Source organism: Microtus pennsylvanicus, chromosome 12 (assembly GCF_037038515.1).
Source record: "Microtus pennsylvanicus isolate mMicPen1 chromosome 12, mMicPen1.hap1, whole genome shotgun sequence".
NCBI lineage: Eukaryota > Metazoa > Chordata > Mammalia > Rodentia > Cricetidae > Microtus > Microtus pennsylvanicus.
Window position 1 is genome coordinate 71576930 of NC_134590.1, and position 27967 is coordinate 71604896.

Genomic DNA, 27967 nt, shown 5'->3' on the forward strand with positions numbered 1-27967 from the left:
CCTTTGGTTGTTGGGTGTGCTCTGTGATTTGCTTCTCAATAGGAGACTCTGGCAACAATGGCTCCCACTCTATGGTTACTTTACATACTATTGCAAGCCTTCTTGTTGGTAGACTCTCTTCTCCTTGCTACTTGAGATTATTCAGACCATCTTCAAAGCTTTTCTTTTCTTTTCTTTTTTCTTCTTTTTTTTTTTTTTTGGTTTTTCGAGACAGGGTTTCTCTGTGGTTTTGGAGCCTGTCCTGGAACTAGCTCTGTAGACCAGGCTGGTCTTGAACTCACAGAGATCTGCCTGCCTCTGCCTCCCTTCAAAGCTTTTCTAAGTAGAAGGTAGCACTGTAAGTAAGACAATGGCCCCCAGATAGCAGGCAGCAAGAAATACAAGCCTTTTTCTTACAATAGATAGAATTAAGAATAGCATATGTGAGCACAGAAGTAGATCATTTGCCAGTTCTTGACTTAATTCTACTCAGCATGTGGCTTACAATCCTGTAAGATAGAGCTAAACAAAGAATTTAGTTAGTACACAACAGAGATACCTGTATACCTATGTTTACTGTGATGCAATGTACAACAGCTATCTTACAGATAAGCTAATTATCCATTAACAGATAAATTAAGAACTGTTATTATACACAGAATGGAGTTTTATCTACTTATAAAGAAGAAAATTATGTCATTAGCAGGACTAAAACAGATGAAACTAGCAATCACCACATTGAATAAAATGTCAGACTCATAGATAATGGGACAGGTTTTAAGTCATGTGTGGACTTTGTATTTTAAAAGACATAGGAAGTAGATAAGGGATTTTTTGCATAGAGGAAGGAAGAAGAAAAAGGGGAGGGGAAAAAATTCAAGTGAATATCACCAAAGTGTGTGACCTCTAAGTATAATGTATCGGAGTGGAACTTTATTGTTTATTATAATAAACACGTGTAAAAACTAGGGAAAATATACACAAGTTAATTCAAGCTACATTCTCCTCAAAAAGTTTGGTAGTTTGTGTTTTTCAGACAATACTGCCAGTTCTTCCGCTTATTTGACAGAAAGTCAACCTGTCATGAGTATAGTTCATTAAAGATAACACTTTTCATTGTTTTCAATTCTTAAGAATTATTTTACTTTTGTTTGCAGATGTGTGCATATGCATGTGCACGTATGTGTGTGCATGTGCACGGGCATGTCTATGGAAACCAGAGGGGCATCAGAATCCCTGTAACTGGAGCTACAGAAAGCTGGGAACTGCTGATGTGGGTGATAGAAACTGAATACAAGAGCAGTATGTTCTATCAACTGTTGATCCATCTCTCCAGCCCCTCATTCTTGTCTACAGAAAAGAAAGAATCCAGATAAAGCAAACATACGCATTTGAAATCTATAAATTCTTCAGTGATGATGTGCATCAATCTAGACTACTAAATCAGTCATAATATACTACTAAGCAGAGCTAAAATATACATAAGACAAATAAATAAAGATCATCAGATAATTAAATAATCAGGAAATTAAAAACTTTAAATGGACCAATCTAATAGTCTATAAGTCTAGGACAAATCAATAATGTTTAGCAAATCCAGTGTAAATGAAGTCAAATTAAATGATACTCTTTAGGAAAGTTACTTTAAAGGAAATAAATTAAAGAAATTTTTTTTAGAGGATAGAGGGTTCTAGAATGTCAATGTGAGAACTCTGACATACCAGTTTCAGCACAAAACATATAAAGGGTATAAGAAATCCAACTATGGTTAAAATAGCCCTGAAAGCATACAACAAATAAATAACAATATAAAAAGAAAATATACAAAAATTTGTAAGATAGCCATCTATGACAATCTAATTATATCACTCTTTGATGACACAATTTAGTTTAAATAATCATTCCAAATTGGTTCAGCCATTAGCTTCTGGCTCATTTCCTTCAGATAAAAGTCACAGTAAGGACACCTTCACAGGAGGATTGAGACATCAGATGTTCATCTTGTCCAGCAGCTATTTCCAGGAGAGGCTATGTTCTCTGATTTAGCCAAAATAACTTGAATTCTTTCTTCCACTTAACTCCAAACATTTATGTAATCTCTGCCAAGAACAGAGCACTGGCAACACCAAGGTTTTCATCAGCCTCATCTGGTTATTTATAAAGCAATAACTTCGAGCCAAAAAGTTCACCTAGGGAGACCAGAGACTTCTGACCCTGACCCCCACATAACCACACAAAACAAAGTTGCCACTGAAAAGTCAGTGTGCCACAGGGCCCACCCAAACCCAGTGTAGGCAAAGGAGTCTGAGATTAATTTGATTTGGCATTAGAGCAATTAAAGTCCAAAGAGCTACTAAACCTAATAGAGTAAGCATCCAGTGATTAGTGGAGCTTAACAAATGAATGTGGCAGGGGAAAAAAAAGACAAGAAGTCTGATAGAGGAACTGTTAGCAGAGAGTTTGTACACATAGAAGTGAGCCATCTGAAGAACAACAAAGGAGCCTTCACATTGGGGGAAGAATATTTCCCAAAAATATCTCTGCAGGCATTGGACACATTAGAAGAAAAATAATACTGACAATGATGCCTAGGGACTTTCATGGCCCAGTTGTGCATATTCCAGACACCTAAGAGGAGAGACCATTGATCCACCCACTCTGACCCTAGTTCTTACAACTTGTCTCTCTATATCATATCAACTGTTTCAAACACAGCTACATACTTCCTTGTCTCTGATCCTTCCTGCTCCTGGCCTCACTTGTCTAACCCTAATGTTCCCTTTTCACTCCAGTATCCCCCATTGCAACCTTTGTAAGCAGCTTCTGTTTTTCACCAAGGTCCTGTTCCCTGTTATACCCAAATCTGTGAAGTCACCCAAAAGCCAACAATGAGATTGACTCCAATATGTAAAAGCAAGGAGCCTTTATTTTATGCAAGTTTGCAATCTCGGTCTCTCTGCATATCCAACATATTGTAAAAAATAGAGACCTCGAGCTCATTTAGAGTTGGGTTCTTAGTGTAGTAAAGGTGGGGGTGATGGGTTTCTGAGGTTCAGGGCCATTGATTGATTGGCTGACATTTGTCTACGGGTGTCTTGGTGAGTGTGTGTGCTGGCAGGTGATCCTATCTACAGTGGTTGGAATGTTAGACATTTTCTTTGGATGGTCCATTCTAAAGTGGTGCTTAGGTGATCTTAGTTTATGGTCCTTCCTGCAACCAGGTATTGCTTCAGGGTAAGCTATGAGACTCAGGCCTCCATTAAACTTATCGATGGCTGAGTCCTATTCTGGCAGGTGTTATTGTTAGAAGTAAAGAACTTCCTTTGGGTGGTTTGCTTCTAGTTAGCATATTATGGCTGACTCCTATGTTCCCCTTATTTCCTTCAGAAAGCTGTGTCTCTTGAATCAGTGGCATCTTTAAGGAGTAATGTTGGTACCCACAGTTGTTATTCTCAATTTCTAACTATGACTATAACATATAAAGAGAAACAGAAGCACACACACAGAAAATGCACATAATAGAATCCACCATGACAGGAGATCAAATATGTATTTACAAAGATTTCAGAGTAGTTTTCAATGTGCTTAAGAGACTAAAGGAAATCATAAAGAAGGAATTAAATGCAGGTTATAGCAACAATGTTTTATCAAACTGGAAATATTGGTAAAGAAAAGATAGCAAAGAAACCACATCGAAATCCTAGACTGTAAATATGTAGTAATAGGAATAAAAACTTCGTATTCAACATTTGATTTAACCTGCAGAAGAAAGAGTGCTCAAATGTGCAGCTGAATTAAATGAGATTATAAACCGGGAGGAAGACAGAGCAGATATGATGAAAACAAGCACAACTCAAAAGAGATGCCAGAGCAGTGCACATGGCTGGCATACAATGGGCACCCTGTGGAGGGAAACTATACACAGTCATGCAAGAATATGTCAGCAAAACTGAAATGGACAATGGGCCACAGCTTAGTATTGTAACTGTGAAAACACAAATTCCCTGTCCTTCCCTGGCAGTTATTGCTAAAGAAAAGGTCTTCTAGTCTCCAGTACAGCTCAATAACAACAATGCTCATTATTCAGTTAAAAAAAAAAAAACGTACTGCTTTTAAAAGGCAACAAAGGGAAAATTGGCCTGTAAATTAAAGTATCTTCAGGTAACGTAGCCTGTGATGAAAGTCCTCTTGAAAATTAGGGGTGTAAAAGATCAAGCCAGAAATCCTAGTACTTGGGAGATAGAGACAAGAGGATGTGGAATTGGAGGCTTACATAAGCTACATAACAACAATGAGAAAAAAAAAACTTCAACAAGAAAAGGGTAAAAAAACAGAAATAAACAAAACTAAAGAAAAAGAAAGAAGACCTCACGTGGGATTTCCCTCTGTGTGCTATGATTACCATTGATAAATAAAGGAACTGCTTTGGGCCTATTAGCAGAGCTATAGGGGAAGAGAGCTATGCAGGGAAAACTAAGCTGAATGCTGGGAGAAAGGAGGTGGAGTCAAGGAGAAGCCATGTAGTACTCACTGGAGACAGATGCTGAAGCCTTTCTTGGTAAGCCACAGCCTTATGGCCATATACAGCATAATAGAAATGGGCTAAATTAATATGTAAGAGTTAGCCAATAAGACGGTAGAGCTAATGGGTCAAGCAGTGATTTAATTAATACAGTATCTGTGTGATTATTTCGGGGCTAAGTGGCCAGGAACCAACAAGCACTCTCTCTTCCAAAAAATTGGTGCCCACATGGCCAACTAAAATCCACTTAAAACCTGAGAGGGCTTGCACATGAATTCTAGACACAAAAGAATGGAGTTAAGCATTGTTTGCTAGTGGCATTTTCTTGGATGGGCTCTGCTTGCTAGAAGCAAGCAGAGGCATGGCTCCTTTAAGAGAGGTTTTCCTGACTGAGCAGTAGAAGAAAACCCACATAGTTTTGAAATGCTGGCTTTCTGGGCCATGCTGTTAGCATGACCTCTGCTTTTTTTGAGACATGGAGAATTTGGATGGGGTTTATAAGAAACATGCTACAGCTTACTTGATGGCAACATTGACCAGCTGTGTGCCTAAAATTGGGGTGGTGTGCATGGCTCTCAGAGGTAAAAGCAGCTCTGCTATGCTGGACTTGGTAGGACAAGCAGATAGTACTGTATTTGACCTAGTAATGCTGCAGCTTACATTTTAAGAAGCTCTTAGAATTTTAAGAAGCACTCCTGAACAATAAATAACTATAAATACATAGAACAGATTTAGACACAAAAGACCTCTAAATGAATCTAAATGTGTTAGATAAATGTACATAGGTGTGTGAGGAGAAGAAAAAGAGTATGGAGAATTGGAAAAGAAGTAAATCATTTTTTTAAAAAAAAGTCTTTAAAGAGACAGCATACAGGCAGTCATAAATTAAAAGGAATAAAGAAAAATAAGCTATGTAAAGAAGGACTATGCACAGAGAGTCTGGATTATGTATATTATTGCATTTTCTTTGATTTTTTTAACTGTGAAGGAGCTAAGTCCAGAGAGACATTTCATTGTATGGGCTGTTAGGCTAAACCAACATGTATATTATAATGGTATCTTGACTTCCGAATTTGAACCTAAGGATATGTTGCTTTGGAAAAGAGGTTCTTCCTTTGTTTCCACAGAGGATGAGAACCTGTGGATTCATTCTAAGCTAATATGGTTTGATAAACAACAACCTCCTGAGAGGTCACCATGAACACCCCCAAAAAGAAAATATTTCACCCAATGAACAGCAGGAAGCAGGTTGGAGAAACTATGTCAATATTCCAAAATATTGTTTATAAATGTTTATTTATATTTAAAGAGGGATATGTTATAGAAATTTGCATTGGTATGGATCTTGTTTATTGATACAAATTTAAGGTCAATTTTGTTATATGTAGTTTTTGCTCTTGATTAAAGTATTGTGTTTGTGTAGATCATTTAAAAATGTAATGTATAATCAAGAAATACAGGTTAATAGATAATCATCTATAATAGTCAAGCTTGTGGTCATGTTACTTAGATTTTCTAGATGTATAGAGAAGTATTTCAATTAGCAGGTGTTCTTCAAACCTTTCAAAGACCTACAGAACATGGCATTTAAATGTTTTAAGAATTTAGGACTTTTCATGATAATGAGACACATTTGTTCCTGGCAGCACCAATTACTTCAAGAGGAAGATGGGCATCAAAGAGGCTCCTTATAGAGTTGGTTAGGTATTTGGGCAAGAAACTGCTTTTATCTGAACTGCTTGATAAGCTGGACATGCAAGATCCACAGAGAAATAACTGTTGAACTAATCTAAAGGTGAGATGATCCTTTGGGGTTCCTGATACACAAAAGAGTCTGCCAAACATTCTGTAGGACACAGAAAAATGTGATGGACAAGCTGCCAATATAGGTGGAACTGCTTTTGAAATTTCCTGCTTCATGGGAAAGTCAGCTGGATACCGTGTGCCTGTGGGCTGAAGATGGATGCCCCAATGGTACAGAACTTTGAGTGACTGTCTAGGCAGTGAGATGTCTCTGTCAATTTTAGAGTTTTGAAAGTTTCTTAAATGTACTTCCTTTTACTTAGGTAATATTATATCCTTCTGGAATCTTTGATGGAGTTGAAGAATTTATAGTTATAATTTTCCTTACTTATAACAAAAGATAAAATAGATATAAATATTGTAACTGTAATTCTTGTGTGATACCTGTTTTGTTATATGTAATTTTACTATGTTGAAGTTCAAACCTTTCTTTTTTATTTAAACAGAAAATGGGAGGTGATGTGGGATTTCCTTCTGTTTTGTATGATTACCATTGATAAATAAAGGAACTGCTTTGGGCCTATAGTATATAGCTATAGGTGAAGAGAGATAGGTGGGAAAACTAAGCTGAATGCTGGGAGAAAAAAAGGTAGAGTAAAGGAGAAGAAGCCATGTAGCCACACGGGAGATAGACACCAGAACTTTTCTCGGTAAGCCAGAGCCTTGTGGCCATACACAGATTAATATAAATAGGCTAAATTAAAATGTAAGAGTTATCTAATAAGAAACTAGAGCTAATGGGATAAGCAGTGATTTAATTAATACAGTTTCTGTATCATTATTTCAGAGCTAAGTGGCTGGGAACCAACAAGTGCCTCTCTCCTCCAACAAAGACCAGGTTTGCTGTAGGAAGTCTTACAGCCAGTGGTTACCTGCCCACTTGGGCATGGCTTCTTATACTATTTATGCTGATGTAGAGGATGTGTCTGGTCTTTTTACTGGCTGTGGGATTTGGTTTCTGTTTTCCATTCCAACAGAGAATTTGCTTTGTGAGTCTACCCCTAAATAAATAACTGTCTATTTTTCACAATTCTGAGCTAATGTGGGATTTCTTTTAAGCATCCTTCATCATCATCTGGCACCCACATGGATTCTGACTCCACACCTACCAGGTGGATGACCTACAGGCCTAGCCATTCCATAGCCCAGACAGTCTCCCAACCCTGCCTGCTTGGCTTACTTTTACCTAAACAGTTGTTTTGTAGAACCCCCACCATAGCGGAGCTTATTGCATGTGCCAACACGAAAATTTTCCAAGCGCATGCACAACTGCCATGTTACCTGACACAGTTCTGAAGGCGTAAGTCACAAACAATACCACACCAGTTTGGAATTATGATTAATAGGGTGGTATTTATTTAAAGGGGAAAAAACTTACAGATCACTGTCCCAGGCAACAGACCTCTATGCAACCAGGAAGGGAGTCTAGTCGCAGGCGGAGCAGGAAGTGAAGAGAGAGAGAGGAGAGGGAAGTGGACGCTTTTTTAAAGGGAGAGAGACCACACCCCAATGGGCTGGTATCTCAGCAGCTATAGGCTGGAGGAGCGGGAGGACCTCCTGCAACACAGTTCCTGGCACAGGTCCCTGGTACAGTTCCTTGCCATGTTTTGGCTTGTACAGCTTCAGGTTTCTGCTCTCTGCCCATGAGTTCTGGGTTTCTTGCTCTGTGTATAGAATTGATTTAATTGCTTTTAATTTGTCAAGCAAAGCATACTTCTCAATATTTAACCAGTACCAAGGTGGGAAACTAAAGCAGCTTAGAATTAAAGCAAATCAAGACCATTCCTGTGGCAACTGCAACTCTGCATCAACGGACGATAAAGATTTTTACACCTAACACCATTTACCAGATCGTATAACATACAATTAATAAATCAATACGGCAGATTACATTAATATTGAAACTTTTAGTAACTTTTTTGGTAATACTATGAATTGTATTATATAAAGTTTATATGGTTATGGTGATGCTTCAATTTATTGGATATTGAGACTCAGTTTTCTTCTTCATATTCTATCAGTAAGAGAGAATATGGGTCTTTTAGTAATAATGTCTTTACAGACTAATAATGAATAGCTAGTTGACAGAATAAACAACATTGAAAATCAAAAGTTGCCTGAAAAAATTAATACTATTAAAAAGGACAAAATTAATTTGACAGAAAAATTGAATCCCTATCTGGAGGTAGTAAGAAATTATCTGAAAAAATTCATACTATTGAAAATAACAATTAAAATTTGTTAAAAAGTTATAATAAGTTAGCAGATATCTTTCCACGATAGCAATCTGCATGCCATTCAAGTAATGTCCAAGGAGGAGATATTATCCTTAAAGGAGAAACTTCAGACCTTGAAATCACATATGCAGAATGAGGACCAGAGGCTAGGTGCCTCATTGAAATCACAAAAATATATACAGTCCAGGAGATTAAGGCTTTACAAAGGACAATAGTAAAAAATTTGAAACAATTGAGGAAATTATTGGAGCTGATGAGCAGGGAAAGAAAGTCAGAGAAGGAAGCTGAGGTCATATGTGGCTGATATTGCAGGAAATTTATGGGATCGTGACCTGCTGCAGCAATGAAATACCCAGATTAACATTCCTGTACTCCCAGGAACTCATGATTCTGGGAAGGATATTATAAGGTACTATACACAAAGGTCACTAGCCATTCAGGCTGTAAAAGAGCATAAAGCAACTAGCAAACCTTTAGAGGTACCAACAGCCCTACCTTTAAAATGGTTAATTGAGAAACCAATATGGGTTAAGCAGTGGCCTTAGCTGAAGATAAGTTACAGGCTTTAGAACAGCTGGTACAAGAGCAACTAGATGCTCACCATATTGAAAATCAACCAGCCCTTGGAATTCTCCTGTATTTGTTAAAAAAAAAATCTGGTAAATGGAGAATGGTGATAGATCTAAGAGCTACCAATAACGTAATTCAGCCTATGGGCCCTCTACAATCAGGAGTTCCTCTGCCTTCTCTATTACCAAAAGATGGCCTTTTATAGTTATTTATTTTAAAGATTATTTCTTTACTATACCTTTACATGAAAAGGATAAAGAAAAATTTGCATTCAGAGTGCCTACCTATAATAATTCTCAGCCTACTAGGAGATACCAATAGACTATCCTCCCACAAGGAATGTTCAATAGCCCTGGTGTGCCAATACTTTGTAAATCAGCCATTGGAAATAATGTGTAAGCAATTTCCTAAGTCTATAATTTACCATCACATGGATAGCATTTTGCTATCTGTTTCAAACATGGATACTTTAGAAAGAATGTTTGAAGTAAAGAAATGGCACTGGGTTTTGATCCTACTGCACGTACTGGCTTTGTGGGAGCCTAGGCTGTTTGGATGCTCACCTTACTAGACCTGGAAGGAGGTGGGAGGTCCTTGGACTCCCCACAGGGCGGGAAACCCTGACTGCTCTTCGGGCTGATGAGAGAGGGAGAGTTGATTGGGGGAGGGGGAGGGAAATGGGAGGTGGTGGCGGGGAGGAGACAGGGGAAGGATATAATCAGATATCTACCACCCGTCATCATGCATGGTACTTGTCTATGCTTTGTTTATAGTCATCATCTCTCTACGTGCCATCTAGCTTTCAAATTTTATCACTTGAAGCGGTATAAAATTAAGGATGTCTAAGAAAAGAAATATATATTTTCTTTGTCTGTGTAGTGCAGACTTTTCAGGCCCAACATTTCAGGATTTTTGTAGCTTTTTAAAATTTGATGTTTCTAGTCTCGGCTTACACGTAGTCATCAATACTTTCTAGTCCTTTCACTTTTACATAAATTATTTATTTAGATTAAACAAAAAGGAAAACACACTGAATTTGAAATATAACTTTAAATATACGTTGGGCGGACAAATTTTCAAGGTGTTGTCAATTTTCATTTAGTCACAGTTCTAAATGTTCTTTATAGTGAAGGCATAATCTGTGCATATAGTACACAAACTAATGATAATATGGTAAAACTGGAACACAGTCATGTTTTAAAGAATGTATATTGTCTCATTAGGGACACTATGAACAGAAGCAATGGACAGAGTGGATTTCCATCTCAGTAGATGTTGAGTTTAATTTGAACCATTATCCCATTATACATTCATCACCTGACATAATTTGACTTAAAAGTGGGTGATGCAGCAATGATTAAATCATGGATTTATCAACACTGAGGTTTATACCAGGAACCTATAGCGGTGGTTCCCAATCTTCCTAATGCTGAGAACCTTGAATATAGTTCCGCAAGTTGCTCTGAACCCAGTCATAAGATTATTTTTGTTGCTACTTCATAATCGCAATTATGCTACTGTGATAAATCATAATGTAAATATCTGATATGCAGGATAGCTGATTTGCAGCCCCTAAGGGGTCCCAACCCCTAAGTTGAAGACTGCTTGTTTAGAGGTAGCTGTGTGGTTGATCGTTAAATTACACCACGAGAGAACCAGCCTCCCTGATGACAAATCTTAACTTTTTCGTTTACTGGTTTGAAAATCTTGAGGAAGTTTGTTTAACTTCATTTTAATTTTTTTTAATTTGTTTGTCTATGTAAAGGAAGAAAGACCATCCAGTCACTCGTACACAAACCTGAGACCAGTAGCTGATGAGATAAAAGCACTGCTTTTTATGGAGTTTAAAAAGGAAAGGGAGCCAAGCTCTGTAGTGACACACTTGACTCTCCAACCAAACTTTGATTTATCACTAATCATTGTTTTCTTTCCAAAACAAAAATAATTTTATAAAATGTTTTAAATGACTGTACTCATTTTAGATTTTCTTTCTACTTATTTTTATATGGGGATATTGTATGCACATGAATGTAAGATCTACAGAGGCCAGGTGAAGTAGCAGTCTCCCTGAAACTGGGGTTATAGGCTATTGTGAATCACCCAACTTGTATACTGAGAATTACCTTGAGTCCTGTGGAAGGCAGTACAAACTTTAAATTGATGAGCAATCATACCAAATCTTAATCTGATTATTTATATATATTTCAAAAATGGTAAATTTTTCCAGATATACTATGAAGTCCTTAATGCATTTTATTATTAAAAAATGATGTTTTGCCAATCTTTCTTTTGTACTTTGTGTACCTATGTATCAGAGATGTCACATACTAAGATATAATTTAGATAAAAGAAATCATTCACTATATATTAGTGTGGGGCTTTGAATAGGAATCTCCCCCCAAAGGCTCATAGATTAGAATGCTTTGTCACCAAGAAGTTACACTATTAGGTGTGGATTTGTTGGAGTAGGTGTGGCCTTGTTAGAGGAAAAGTGTCACTTGGGTTGGGCTTTGAGGCTTCAAATGCCCAAGCCAGGGCCACTATCTCTCTCTTCCTGCTACACGCAGATCCAGACGTAGAACTCTTGGCTCCTCCTCTAGCACAATGCCTGCCAGCATGTCTCCATGCATCTTGTCATGACAATAGTAAACCTCTGAAACCGTAAGTCAGCCCAAATAAAATGTCTTCCTGTAGAAGGGTTGCCATGATCAAGGTGTCTCTCCACAGCAATAGAACATGAACTAAGACCATTAGATTACTCCATTTATCTACCAGCACCCAATTACTATTTCTCTAGTCTTAGACAAGCCCTAGACTATTTTCAATCTCAAAATTTATAATTATGTTCATAGTTACAATTTGAGAGGTGGGGTTAAGAGAAAAATGAGAAGAAAGTTACATTTCAGTGTGTTTGCTTAAAGAACTGCCTTCATTAGTGTTCTTTGCATATTCTTAAAATTCTGAATTAAATTAGTGCTCGGGTCATTTTCTTTTCCCTTGAAGAACTTTAGAATCTCTTCCAAAGCATTTCTACTCTATACCACGCTCTCATCTTTCTCCTTATTTAAACCACACCCTCTATTATTCTTCCTTTCTCAATCATATTATCTGTGTTTTATTATCTATGTGGTCGTTTAAATAAGAATGGTCCCCGACATGAATTCATATATTTGATCCCCAGCTGGTGGAACTATCGGGGAAGAATTGGGAGATCTGACCTAATTGGGAGAGGTGTGTCACTGGGGGCAGAAGGGTTGAAGTTTCAAATGTCTTGGTCAGTTCTCTGCCTTGTTGTTGTTTCTCAATCAGTGACCTCTTGGTTAGTGTTCCAATACTGCCAGAGTGCCTGATGATGGCTAACTGAAAGGCCCAAATACAAACTCTGTCTTATTTCATGAAGTTCCTTGAACATAATATCTTATCAGAGCAACAGAAAAGTAACTAAGATAGAATGTGGTTCCAGGAGTGGGCTGGGTTTTTTGCTGTTGTTTTTGCTTTTGTTGTTGGGTTTGTTTGTTTGTTTGGGGAATTTTTTATTTTCATTTTGTTTTGAGAAAAGTGAAAGACTCTGAGACTTAGAAAAGCAGTTGAATGCTATAAGTAGGGCTTAATAGACAATCCTTTTAGGAACTTGGATAACAGTGGTGCTGAGAGCAATGTGGACAGTGGGAGCCCAGTTCAAGAGGTTTCATGGGAGACAAATACTAGCACTGGACCTGAGACCATTCTTGTGATATTTTGGAAAAGAATGTGACTTGTGACTGCTTTTTTTTTTTTTTGCCATTTTCCCAAGAATCTGTTAATGAAGAGTTCAAGATTAATTTCTTTGGTGGAAGAGATTTTAGGACAGCCTAATATTGACTATATATTGTGGGGTTATTAGTGATCAATTTTATTCAGGTCCAGAATAAAAAAGAGCAAGTGAAGAAAAATAAAATGCAAAAATGTACAGTTTGGGGAGAAAAAAGAGCAAAGAAATCTTGATGTTGGGGTTTGTGATAAAAGACAGAAGAGGCCTGATGGGAAAGAAAATAAAGGCAGTGGCTTCCCCAGCTAAGTTTCCAACTAGCAAAAAAGCAACACCTAGGGAACTATCTGCTCCTACAAAGCAACAAATTGAGGCTGCTATGGTGTGATTCCAGGTTGCCAATATTCATCCTTAGTTAATAGTCAGACTTGACTGCATTGTCCATATGGCTATGACTTCCACATTATAAATAATACATGAGTAAAGGCGTTTTGGAATATTTCTCATTGGTAAGGGCCTCTAAAGCCAGGAATGTGACAGGAAATACTTGCTTGGAAGACTAGAGAGGCCACTGCATGCAGCTATAAAAGAAAAGCCTGAACTGCATTAAAAACCCTAAGATGATGGGATACCAAGCCCATAAGACATTTATTAAAGAGATCTATAGATAGGGAGTAAAGAAAGCCCAAGAAGAAAACTGTGTTGTATTCACCAAAGATAGAAGAGTGGAGCCATCTAAGCCCCTTAACATAAGACATTGAGCCACAGGATTTAGAGTTCTTCCTACTGGGTTTTGGTCTTGAATTCATCCAATATTTCCTCTTAATGTCTCTTTCCTTCCTTTTGAAATGATAATGTATATTCTGTGCAATTGTATATTAGAAGTATGCAACCTGATGTTTTATTTTACGGGGGTTTACAAGGAAGATATTGCCCAGCCCCTGAAAATAGATATTGGACTTTTAAACTGTGCTGTTGACTATGAAAGACTATGGAGACTTTTGAAGTTGAACAAAATGGATTTTGATTTATGATATTGCCATGAGACTATGGGGTCCAGAGAGGGGAATGTTGTTTTTTAAATGAGAATCGGCCATAGACTCGTATATTTGAATGCTTGGTTCTCTGTTGGTATATTTTTGGAGAAAGATTAAGAGGTGTGGCCTTGTTGGAGGAAGTGTGTCACTGGGCTTTTAAATTCAAAAGCCCACACCATTCCCAGTGAATTTTTTCTGCCTCATGGTTGTGTCTGAAGATGTGAGTTCCTAGTTACTGATCCAGCTTCTGCCTGCCTGCTGATAGTGATGGACTTTAACACTCAGAAACTGTAGTCCTTAAATAAACATTTTTTTCATCAGTTATGTTGGCCATGGTGTCTTATCATAGTAATATAAAAGTAATGGCAATACCCCCACATTAAGATTCTTCTTTTCATTTTCTAGTTTTGATGATTCAATAAGTTAAACTTGTACTAAAAATTAAACACACAAATATAAAGATTCAAATATGAGGGAGGGCACAAGGCACTAGTTGTCTTTCTGGGTCTGAGTTATCTCACCTATCATCAGGAGCCTAACCATGTTGTGAACCATGTGAGCTAATAAAAAAAAACTAGCGGCAAGATACACCCATGTGTGCAATAGTGTCACAGATGTTACAGGGATAACTAATTGCCTTCTAATTAAATTGAAGGTCCATTCTACAGAAAGAAACACATCAGAATGGTTGAGAAGTTCGTATGTCCCAGCAGTGTATCTAAACTATTACTTTGCTAATGAGATATGGGATCAAACTGCCCTCTAACTTTGTATCTGTATCTCTATACCCATAAATTAGTACAGTTCTGAGACCTCATCAGTGGAGCTCATTTGTGCAGTAGATAGCTGCTAATGTAGAAAGTCACAACTGCTAACACAGAAAAATCAAACCGGCCGAAGTGTAGAGAGTAAGTGTCTGTAGAATGCTCAGCCACAAACAGGATATCTATGTTACAAACTCTTCCCCAAGTCAATACTGAAGAGAAGAGAGAGATCATAACAGTTATAGGTCCCAGCAAAACAGTGTCCTCTGGCCATAATGGAACTATAGAAATCACGAACTCACAGCAGCTGTGGTAGCCTGAACAAGACCCACACAAGATCAAGCCAGAAAGCCTTCCAGCATAGCAGCTGCACTCTGTAGAGACAGCACAGACAGATTCTTTTAGAGGTTCAGGCAAGCTCACTCTATGCCTTCTGGTGTCTGCATTGATCATTCCAATGTCTTGCATCTCCACTTGCTGGGGCTCTACAGCAACCGCAACCGATGTTGCACCTTTACCAATGGCCACTTCGGGGGCTCTGACTCTGCCACATCATGAACTGCAGCTTGTCTGCATGACTCCTTCAATTCTGAAGCATTTATGCTGCCAAAACCAGAACAACTTGGGAGACTCCTCCACAGCACCGTGTTCAGCTGCCTATTTGAATGCAGCCTCTGCCTGCCTCTGGATCACAGCTTCTGTGCACGGCCATTGGGAAACATTCCCAGATTTCACAAGGATATTGATCCTCTTAATAATTACAGTTGATTTCCAGGTCCAGCTAATCAACATTGATCCCAATAAAGCACTGAAGGTTTCACTTCCACAAATTTCTAATTTAAATATATTGCACAAACATTCCTGGTAGTCTTTGAGGTAGTCAGAAGCATCACAAGCTCTCTATGCTTGACATTTCTCTTAGCGTTAGCTTGCAAATTCCCACAGCATATCAATGGCTCTTCTTGCCTAAAGCTACTCAATTCTCTCTCACAACATGCTCAGACCCATCACAGCAAGGTCCCTCTCACCGGTATCAATTTTGTTATAGTTTACTTTTCAATTGCTGTGATAAAATGCCACAATAAAAGCAGCCTTGGGAGAAAAGGGCTTATTTCACTTTATATGTTAGAGATCATCCTGGAGAGAAGTCAAGGAAGGAACCTAGAGATACAGGAATTGATGCAGAAACCGATGAGGAATTTTGCTTACTTTCTTGCTTAGCTGGGCTTGCTCCACTACCTTTCTTAGGTAGCTAGCCCTACCTGCCTAGGGATGATACTGCCTAGAGTAACAATGCAATGGAGGCAATTCTTCAACTGACAGTCCCCCATCTCAGGAAGTTTGTGTCACGATAATACAAGCTAACTAGCACCATGACTATATGTAGAAATATATTATTTAGCTAGAAAAAAAAGTTAAAATGAGGCTCAAGGGTTTCTAAAGTGCTTCAATGGACTTTATATGTTCTTGGATGTGGTCTTTGCTGAGACATGTGAGTTTCTAGAGAAGAGACTTGAGGAGTAGTGGAAAGAATACTGGTAGGCTGGGCCGGGCGGTGGTGGCACACGCTTTTAATCCCAGCACTCGGGAGGCAGAGGCAAGTGGATCTCTGTGAGTTCAGGGCCAGCCGGAGCCTGGTCTACAAGAGCTAGTTCCAGGACAGAGTAACACGGTCTTGAGAAACCCGGTCTTGATAAACAACAACAACAACAACAAAGAATGCTGGTAGACACCATCCACCTGACACATGCACCAGAAAAGCACAATACACACCTGTAAGCATGTGCAGGCTTGGAAGGTCTGGAGCAGCAGCAAGGTGAGCTGTCACTGGGGATTTTACTGTGACAGATACTTATCAAGTCCTGTTCAGAGTCACTTGCACTCTGGCTCCAAAGGCTACCCAGGAAAGCACCCTTGGGTCTCATCTCTTTCCCTCTCATCTCCCCATTTGTCTTCTCGTTTTATTTCTACTTCTTAATGTGATAGATGAAATAAAGACTAGCCAGAGAGGAAAAGACGAGGCTCCTGGCAGCACGTCGATAAAAACACTAGAATTACCATGGCTACCCCCACTCTACATTACAGCCTGTGTCACTGTGCTCGCTCCCGGAGCCTGGAGAAAGGAGTGAGTCACTGTCATCACTCACCTCCCACCCTAAGCAGAGATGATACGCTGAGACACGGCAGGGGGCAGCTCAGCAGGGGTGTCACACAGCTGCAAGCAGGAACTCAACAGAGGCAGAGTGTAAAGGGCTCTTGGGAGGGTTCCTCTCTCCAACATTTTGAAACAGCATCATCAAGTGCTGACTGACTCTTCAACACAAATGAGAACAAATTCGTGGTGGGAGTTTTAGAGTTTGTTTTCACTTCAGAATGACTGATAACTTGTAGTGCTTACTACATGCCAGGCAGTAATCTGGCTTTTGTATGTGAATGTCATACAGCAAAAATCACAGTAGCCCAACTACTAGAAAAGACAAATTTCTAAGAAAAATTAAGCAAAACAGAGTTATAAAATTAAAAATATATAGTTATCGTATGTTCAACCTGATACTAGCATGTATTTAATAATCCTCTAAATATGTAAATACTTAATGCACAATATAATATGTATCACATTATATGCTAAACATAACATGGACAATAAAGTAGGATACAATAATAATTATTAGAAATGGATATCTGGGGGGGGGATGCAGGAATTTAGAAAAGTGGGTCACTGGCTTATCAAAACTCATGACACCTTGCATTTGATTTTCAGTGGTGCATAATAAAGTGGACATAATGCTGCATAGCTATAAACTAAGCATCTTAGAATTAGAAGCAGGAGAATGAGAAACTCAAGGTCATCAGACTTGTGAAATGGTTCAGTTTATGTAGTGCTTGCTGCTTAAGTATGAGGACATGGGTTCAGATTTCCAGAGCCCATGTAAATTCAGATGTGATAATGACCATCTATAATCCCATGGTTGAGACCGGAAGTTTAGACAGGAAGCTAGAGGCTCAGCTAGCATAGGGTATTCAGGGGGAACCAACAAGAGACTATCATGAATAAGGGAGGAAGACACACAGAGATAGCTGGGGCTATCTATCTTCTGACTTCCATACACATGTCTGCAGCACACATGCATCTGCATTCACACACATGAACAGGAACAAGCAGACATACACACATGTAGAAATAATTTTAAGTTCAAAGTCACTCTTTACAGAACGTTCAAGTACAGCCTAAGCTAGATAGAGTCAATATTTAAAAGAAAGGGGAAAAAATCAACAGGTATTTACATTTCTATTTATTTTGTATTTGCTGTCAAATATTTAAATTTACGAAAAAACAATAGGAAAGTATGTCCATAACAACCAGACACTTAAACACTGGCATTCCAGTACCTTTACTTCAGATTATTCCCAGCTTTCATCCTTTACTTTTGCTATTTATTCATTGTTTCTTTGCTCTTTTCTTTATGAAAAGTTAAATATTGTACATATAGATGACTCAACATCTTATTTAATCACCTCACTTTTCTAAACATTTGGAACTTTTAGTGCATTTTAAAAAAATTTTATGACTTTTCCATTTTTGTTGGTTTATTTTTTTTAGTTAGTGTATTTTTAATTCATTAACGGTTTTGCATATGTATGTAGAAAATTTTATTCCTTTTCAACCCTTATCAGACTTTCACTTCCTCCTTTACTTCTTGCACTGAAACCCCATTTCTTATATGTGTTTGTACCTACGTGGTAGATGAGGGCATTTCATGTGACTTTTTGAAGTTTCTACGGAAGGAGAGATGTATGCACAGATATGCGCGTGTATAGTATAGATGGAGTGCATGCCAGGCATCTGTACCATATGAAAACATACACATTGTACTGTGTATGCAAATCTTATTTTCCTATTCTCACCATCTTCCCCTGCAGTACAGCTGCGTCACCTTACGCACCTCTCTCTGTACAAGCCCTATGGGTGTCCAGCTACAGGAATGTGTATCCCTGTCTTCACCCCTGACTTCTGGCTCATTCCAACTCAACAGTGTCAGGTCCTCAACTCTTAACTCTGTTAAAGAAAATTCTTCATAATATTTCTTCTTGAAGCCATTTCTGAAATAAACTTCCTTTTGTTATCATTTTTGTTTATTGCTTGAATCCGGGTCTCTGTAACTCAAGCCCACCTCAAATTAGATTACTAGATTAATACCCCAGGGTGGCCTTGCATTCCTGACCTTTCTCCTAGCTCCTGAGTGGCTGATTATAGTTCACCTTTCCATTTGATCTACATAAACCTTGGGTGTGGCATTTCCTGGCTTCTCTATAGGCAGTGACAAATGATAAGGCTGGAACTTAGGGTTGGAGCACAGCCTGTGCTCCTCCATCAACCCCACTTCTGCTACTCTTTCACCTCAGTTTGGAAGTCAAACATTGATGGTCGTTTGCTTCAGTTCAACATTTTTCCCAATGTGAGATAAATTGAACACATCAACATTAATGACTATACCCCAGAGGGTTGCTTTCATTCTCATTCCTATTTTGAGTTTTATTTGGTCTCCACTAGACCTAACCCCTGAGAGACTGTAACCAGTAATGCTTGGGATTCAAGTATAACACAGCTCTTGCCAGTTTTCCTCACCTAAACCCTCTCTGCACACGACCCAAGGAGGCACTCCCTGCAGAAACCTATCTCCACTGCCCTCTCTTGCTCTCTCTCTCTCTCTCTCTCTCTCTCTCTCTCTCTCTCTCTCTCTCTCTCTCAGAGTTCACCTTAGGTGAGCTGCCTACAAGGTGTGGTTTCCCACACTAGAGGTCAGACTTCAGCATCCTGGATCAGGCTCAGAGGAGCTGACACTGATTGACTTCACTTGTCCTTGTTTAAAGCCCACAAAGGCAACCTGCTGCTTTCAACTGAAAGTCTCCTTAATCCAAATCCTTGTTAACTCCACTGCATGAAGGCAGGGTCAGCCTTGGTCTTTGGAAAATACACGGAACAAGAGGATATATTCAGATTAAGTTCTGCTTCATTGATTTCCTATAATGCGCCAGTTACTGTGTTAATTAGAAAATGTGCCACACATTTTTATTTGCGAGGAAGCACACTATACAGCACGTAGATAATTTCTTCCTCGCTGTAATAATCAGAGTTTGTTGTGGTCTAAATGAGAACTAGTCATCACTGGCTCAGAAATGTGAACACTTGAGCCCTAGTTCCTTGTGCTAATTCATAAAGTTGGGTGAACCATAGAAGGGAGAGAATCTTAAACCAAAAAAAAAAAAAAAGTGTGTCACTGGGGTCTGGTTTTAAGAGTTTTTGGTCAGACTCTGCTTCCTGTTCACTCTCTGATTCCTGTTCCACCAAAATATGCAAACGGAAGTTTCAGCTGAGTACTCCTGACACAATGGGACAACCTGCTGCTGTGCCCTCCCCACTGTGACAGACCGTATCCCTCAACAGGGATGAAGCATTATTCTAACTAATCTAACTAATGAAAACCAGGAATCAGAAATCAGGGTAAAAACCTGACAGATCATAGAAGCAGGGCACGAGCCACCAGTTGCTTCCTGCCTCTTCCAGTTCCTCCACCCAGGAAGGGCCTAGATCCTCTCTCCGCCAGCCTTACCACTTCCTGTTTCCTCTCTGCACTGACCTTCAGTCCTCTATGGTTAACTAGTGACTAGTTTGGCCCTCTGGCGCCAAGCGAGCTTTATTTGTCAGAACACAACCAAAATTTCAGTGGGATCTGAAATCAATCCTCGAGTTGCTTTTGTCGGGTCTTCTGCAACAGCAGTTTCAAAAGCAGTAAGAAAAGTAACTCATGTAGTGCCAGAGTAATTCCTCCCTTCATCCTCATGCTCATTTATCACCTCAATATTGAGAGCTTAATGTCTGGCCGACTACATTGCTCTCAGGCTTCTCTGAGACTACGATGTTTCGCTAGTTGTTTAGGGTTCCGCTCTGTAACTCAGCAACCATATTAATTAGCTAGAGCTATTCTCACAAAACAACAGAGCAGACCTTCTTAAATCTGTGGCATTTGCAATCATTCCAGCCTGAAAGCTCAGTCTGTAGTTTTATGAAATAGGTATACAAATCAAGTGTTGCCTGATAATAAATCATGAAGTAATTCATTTTTAAATCTTTAGCCTATAATCATTTACTATTTTTTATACATGAAAGCAGATTTAAATACTAGTTAGGCAATTGGCTTATTTCCACATGATCAAAAATTGACTGAATACGCATGCTGGAGAGCATCTTCAAAGTTTTTTAGGATATTTTGATTTAAAAAATAATCTATTCTGAGACTACCACTTTATACAAATATGTAGTACCAAAATGCAGAAGTATATTAATAGAAATCTCATAAATTGTTGGAAATTTCATCCCATCCCAAACTAAAATCCATTAAATGATTTTTGTGATGGTGAAGATAATAATTCAAATGGAAATTTTGAAAACCAAGCATCCTAACCCAATAAAACCCAAAGATACATTGACATATATTAAGTGATGATGACAGTAGGAAGACACGAAACCTTTCTGATTTTGTTATTAAAACTTCTTTCTATGAGAGTGGAACACTTCCCATGGATAGTAAAAATACTTTAGTTTACAAGATGCTCAATTATTCTGTGTTGATGTACTAAAATGTCCTGATAAAGTCAGCTAAAGGAAAAGCAACGTTATTTTGACTTCCAGTTCCAAATGGTTTATACCCTATCATGGCTGAGAAGACACAGTAGCAGGCTGGGAAGACACAGCCTCAGCAGTAGAAGCTAGAGGCTGGCTGTTCATGTTGCATCTATATTCAATAATCACAGAGTTGAAGAGAAAATGAAGTTGAGTCATAATCCACCCTGTGACCCACTTCCTCAAGTAAGGCTCTACATTCCAAGATTACAGGGAACATTTCACATTCAGACCACTACACATGCAATAGTCTCCGGTCTGAGCTGAAGCATTTCAGAAAGCATGTGTTGGTGTTGCATGAAGTCAAGGTTTCCACAGGGTAAGAAATTATAAAACATACTAGTTGTTTCAAGCAACACAAATTTGTCCAACACAATTTCACAATTTTGCTCAGAATCTAAAATCAAGGTAATGAGTATGGGTTCTGGTTTGTTTAGGTTCTGATTCTTAGCTTGCAGATGATTCTGTGCTTCTTTCTCCCCATGAGCTTTTCAGTGTGAACTTTTAGTCATTGTGTCCTTTTATAAGGACACCTGGCCTATTGGATACCTGCCCAAACTTCATGAGCTAATCGAACTTTAATGACTCACTTATAGTACTTTTCTCCAGATTCAGACACATTAGAGATGAGAACCTTAAAATGGAATTTTGGAGGGACACAATCCTGTGAGAAAGAATGCATCTTCCCTTTGCTCTTTCTTTGTTTTCTTCACTGACACAAAGTTAGGCTTTGTGTAGACCAGTACCTTTACACCTGGACTCCTCTGTTCTGAGTCAAGTGAGTTTTCAGCTTCTTCAAACTGGGAATCCAAGTGAGTGAAAGTCATTCTGGAAGAAGAAAGGAAGACTTAGAATAGTGGGAAGGAACCCAACAAATGATTCTTGGCAGACATAGACACACAGCCAGGCGGTGGTGGCGCACGCCTTTAATCCCAGCACTCAGGAGGCAGAGGCAGGCAGATCTCTGTGAGTTCGAGGCCAGCCTGGTCTACAAGAGCTAGTTCCAGGACAGGAACCAAAAACTACGGAGAAACCCTGTCTCGAAAAATCCAAAAAAAAAAAAAAAAAAAAAAAGACACAGAGATCACACTCATGGTAGGACACATGGTCAAACCTTTTAGTGTAAGACTTGGATACCATGGCCATGTTTCTCCATGGATTATAGACAAGAGTAAGAGGCAGAGGCAAAGGATGAGTGAAGGGAGAGTTCATACTATAGCCTGCCATGCTCAAGATCCACCACTGATCACAATGATCCCATTTTTCATGCTCCCTATGAAGGTGCAGGCTGAGAGTTTACTTACTCTTGCTAAAGAACAGGAAGAGCTGCCCTCTGGAAATGTTTCTCTATTTCATGGCTGCTTTGGATCCAACCTGATCTGGAGTGAAGTTGCTTCAAAGAAAGGTAAACTTGAATGTGGCTTTGTCTGTCCAACATCTCAACAAACATAACAGGACCAAGGATTGCCATATCATGACCAGCATTTCCCAAAGACCCAAGCAAGAGTAAGGTTTATTAAGACTGGAAATAATAATTTTCTAGTTACTGTAACAAAAATAAACTCAGCTCCCTGTGTTGGTTAGTTTTAACTCTGCTTGACACAAATTAGAGTGATTTGAGAAGAGAAATTGGCAATTGAGAAAATGCCTCCATAAGATTGGCTTATAAGATAGTCTGTTAGTCATTTTATTTTTTTATTATTAATTTTTATTGAGCTCTACATTTTTCTCTGCTCACCTCCCCTGCATCTCCCCTCCCCTTCAACCTTCTCCCAAAGTCCCCATGTTCCCAATTTACTCAGGAGATCTTGTCTTTTTCTACTTCCCATGTAGATTAGATCTATGTATATCTCTCTTAGGGTCCTCATTGTTGTCTAGGTTCTCTGGGATTGTGATTTGTGGGCTGGTTTTCTTTCTTTTATGTTTAAAGACCACTTATGAGTGAGTACATGTGATATTGTCTTTTGGGGTCTGGGTTACCTCACTCAAAATGATGTTTTTTATCTCTATCAATTTGCCTGTAAAATTCAAGTTTTCATTATTTTTTCTTGATTAATGATTAATGTGATAGGATTACTGTAGATAGTGCCACTCTTTGGACATTTGGTCCTGAGTTGTATAAGAAAACAGGTTGAGCGAGGCATGGGAGCAAGTCAGTAAGCAACACTCCTCCATGGTTTCTGCTTCAGTTCCTGTTTCCAGATTCCTTCCTTGACTTCCCTCAACAATAGACTGTAGCCTGAAAGTATAACACAAAATAAACCCTTCCCTCCACAAGTTGCTTTTGGTCATGATTTTGTTTTGTTTTGTTTTTTTTCTTCTTCATGTTTATCACAGCAATGGAAACTCTAAGACTGAAATTTGTACCAAGATTGTAGGATATTTGTTTTGACAGACCTGATCATGTTTGGGGGGGTGATTGTGGAAGAACTTTGGAACTTTGACCTAGAAAAGCCATTGACTATTCAGAGCTAAATGTGCGATTTATTCTGAGAACTTAGAAGGTAATGCTGAGAGCAGTGCAGATGGTGGAGATCTAGCTTGGGCAGTTTGGGAGGGAATCAAAGACTCTGTCAAGGTCATTTATGTGATACTTTGAACTAAGAACTGCTGAAGTGAAACTTTTGCTTTCCTATTATGATTGATGCTGGTTAACTGGAGCTGCAAAAGCAGCTGTGATTAAGAAGAGATAAGCATCAGTGAGGCAAAATCTTTGGGAAGTGTTTTTTTTGGGGGGTCAGCACACAAAAGCTGTAGTGCAGAGAGGGCCAAAAGGCTGTACCTTATGCCAGAAGCCAAACTTGGTAATGTTTAAGAGTCTCCTGGGTGATACTAATATTGAAGGCATTTAAGGGTTTTGGAGAACATCTGAGGCTTGGCACTCAGGAGTCCAGGAGAAGCCACTAACAAAGATGCAGTCTCAGTGGTGTTATAGGCCCCAGGAATGAAAAAGTTAGGGAGAGAAGTGGATGCTTGTCACTGTGTGACAAGGTCAGAGTCCCTGAAAAGAGACTGTGAGGAGCCATTGTTAAGTTTATAGCCTCAGTTACAATGGAGACCCCATTGATTTGGAGATCCCAGTACCAAGCAAAGATTTCAAAAGACAGCAGGAGATGTGGAGTGGAGCTTGCCTGAGCCTAGAAGAGAAGACATTTGTGCTATAGAGAAGCTGGAGAAATAGCCCAGGTCTTTATACTCTAGAAAATCATGGGTGAGTTTCATTTGTCAAGTCCTACACTTTCGATACTGATGAACTTTCTTTTTTCTGTGATTTCGTTATAACTGTTTCTTGGTATTCCATCTTGGAGTAGAAAAGTAATTAAATTTGTCTTTTTATTTTACTACAAGACGCCATAGTTGAAAGACTGGATACTTTAACAGAAATGAACATTTGTAATGTTTGAATTCCTCAAGACTGTGGGATTTTTAAAAGTCAGGATGCTTCATATTGTAATAGTGTATCTTCTATATAAACAATAAAGGTTATAGTTTAACATTGTGTTTGTGTTTCAAGTTGACAAAGAGTCACTTATGTTGATTAGTTTTATGTCAAAGTGACATAACTCAGACTCATTTGCGAAAAGGACTCTCAGTTGAGAACAGGATTTTGCAAAGTTGTCCTACAGAAAGCCCCTCTTCCAAGCCCATCTTCATCCCCTTGGACTGAGCTTTGTGGTAAGACCCAGGGTTTGCTTAGTTCTTCAGTGTTGCCTCAGTAGCCATTCTTCGTAGTCCATGTCCATTTCTTCATGACTTCTCACTGACCCAAGGTACCTCTCTCTACCAAAGGCCCACAGACAGCATACTTGGCTTCCAGCTAAGCATGGCTTCACCATGCTCTCCTCCTGATTTATTCTGGACTCCCATGAAGACACTTGGACTTTTTGCAGCCTGCCTGACTGAGCCCTTATTCCAGTTCACCTTCTTTGCTTCAGAATGCAGTCTTGTGGATTACATACAGGGACCCCTTAGTTCTTCCTTGCTGTCCACTCTAGCCCTTCCTCTTAGCCCATCTCCATTCTTCTCTGACATGCCACTGGCTTAGAGAAGTACTTTGTACCAGAGACCACATAGCCACCACACTTGGCTGGTACTACCTGTACTTACCTCCCTAGGCTATCTGTACCCTATCCACTTCCCCTCCTTTACTCTTGTCTCTCAAGAGTACTCGTAGACATTTTGATGTCTACTCTCAGTTGTTAGTTTGTCTACATTTGGAAGTAACTAAAACGCAAACAATTGACCTACTTGTGGGGGATTTTTCTTCCTTGGATTATTTGAAGTGGGAGGTCCACTCTAATTCCACAGTATTTGAGGTCAGAAGATCCACCGTAGATCTGAGCCACACGAATTCATGAAAGAAGAAAGCTTTTGGTTTTTGTCTGTTTTCCCTCATTCTCACTGGCCACCTCCTCTATCCTGATCCATTTATTTGCTTCTAATCTTCAGGATTCCAATGTGAACAAAAAACTAGCAGCTTTCTGGGACTCCAACACAAGGTTTGGACTGATACGGTATCTATTCATCTATTCTTGGGGACTGAACAACTACTGGATACTTGGCCTTTCTGTCATGAGATAACCATTGTTTGATTACTTGGATCACAGCCTATAAGCCACTCTTATAAATCCCTTTCTAACCTATAGATAACATTTATTCATTCCACCAGTTATGTTCCTTAGTGAAACTTAACTAATATGTCCCTGCTGCCTTCTTTCTGACTCCTTTCCTTCTCCTAGCCAACCTCCATCAGTTTCAGCCAGGGTACCCCAAGTTCTGCCTTTGCCACCCTTTAACCATCTGAACTAAGTCCTGTTTAAAATAATTCCAGAGTTAGTTTCCACTTCCTACTTCCTAGTCTATCACACACTCTACCCACGTTACCAATCTTGGACTGTTTGGTATAAAAGTGAACACACACCAAAAAAAAAAAAAAAAAAAAAACGCTGGGCGGTGGTGGTGCATGCCTTTAATCCCAGCACTCAGGAGGCAAAGGCAGGTGGATCTCTGTGAGTTTGAGGCCAGCCAGGTCTACAAGAGCTAGTTCCAGGACAGGCACCAAAACTGCAGAGAAACCCTGTCTGGAAAATTCAAACAAAAAGGTAAGACCAGACATCTACATCATAAAACAACACAACCATGATAAATCAACATATCTAAATCCCAACATAAAAACACAAACATGAACAACTAAGAAAATATGCCTAATCCAGGAGTCAGAAACCCTCTTATAATATTCTTATAATACAATCTGAGAAAACCAACTTACCTGAAGCATAAGACAAGCAATTTAAAATAGAAACTATAAATATATTTATAGAAGATATAAATAAATTCCTCAATGAAAACAAACAGTTAAATGAAATAAGGAAAGCAATTCAAGAAATTAAAGTAGAATTTAATAAAAAAAAAGAATTGTTAATGATAAGCCAAACTGACAGGATTAACATGGCAAACATGGCCATCTCACCAAAAGCAATCTACAGATTCAGTGAATTCCCATTAAAATTCCAACACAATTATTTCCAGACCCTTAAAGAACAATGTTCAACTCCATATGGAAGAAAAACTCAGGATATATAAACAGTACTGTATAATACAAGAACTTCAAGATGTATCACCATCCCTGATTTCAAGCTCTCTAGCTTTATAGCTACTAAAGAGCTATAGTAATAAAAACCTCATGACTTTAACATAAACACAGATAGGTGGATGAATAGAATCAAATCAAAGACCTAGAAATAAATCCACACACCTATGGACACATGATTTTTTTAAATAAAGAAGCCAGAAATGCATACTAGACAAAAAAAAAGTCTTCAACGGATGATGTTGGGCAAAATGGATGTGTAGATCTAGAAGAATACAAATAGAGCCATATCTACTACCTGCACAAAAATCAAGTGCAAGTGGGTCAAAGACCTCTAGAAAGATCCAAGTACATTAAACTTGATGGAAAAGAAAGTGGGAAATAGCCTTGAACTCATTGGCACAGGAGAAGACTTCCTGAACAGAGTATCAATAGCATAGGCACTAAGATCAACAGTTAATGATTGGGACCTTATAAAACTGAAAAGCTTCTGTAAGGCAAAAGACACCATTAATAAGACAAAATGGAAGCCCACAGAAAGGGAAAAAAATCTTGATCAGCCCCACATTTGACAGAGGGCTAATTTCTAAATAGATAAAAACTCAAGAAACTAGCCATCAAAAAAAAATCCAAATAATCCATTTTTAAAATGGGTACAGATCTAAAGAGACAATTCTCAACAGAAGGATCCCAAGTGTCCAAGAAACACTTAAAGAAATGTTCAACCTCCTTAGCCATCAGGGAAATGCAAATCAAAATGGCTCTGAGATTCCATCTTACACCTGTCAGAATGGCAAAGATCAAAAACACAAGTGACAGCTCATGCTGGTGAGGATGTGAACCAAGAGAAACACTCCTCCATTGCTTGTGGGAATGCAAACTTGTACAGTCACCTTGGAAATCAATATGGTGGTTTCCCACAAAATTAGGAATCTATCTACCTCAAAACCCAGCTATACCACTATTGGACATATACCCAAATGATGCTCAATCATATCACAACAACACCTGCTCAACTATGTTCATAACAGCTTA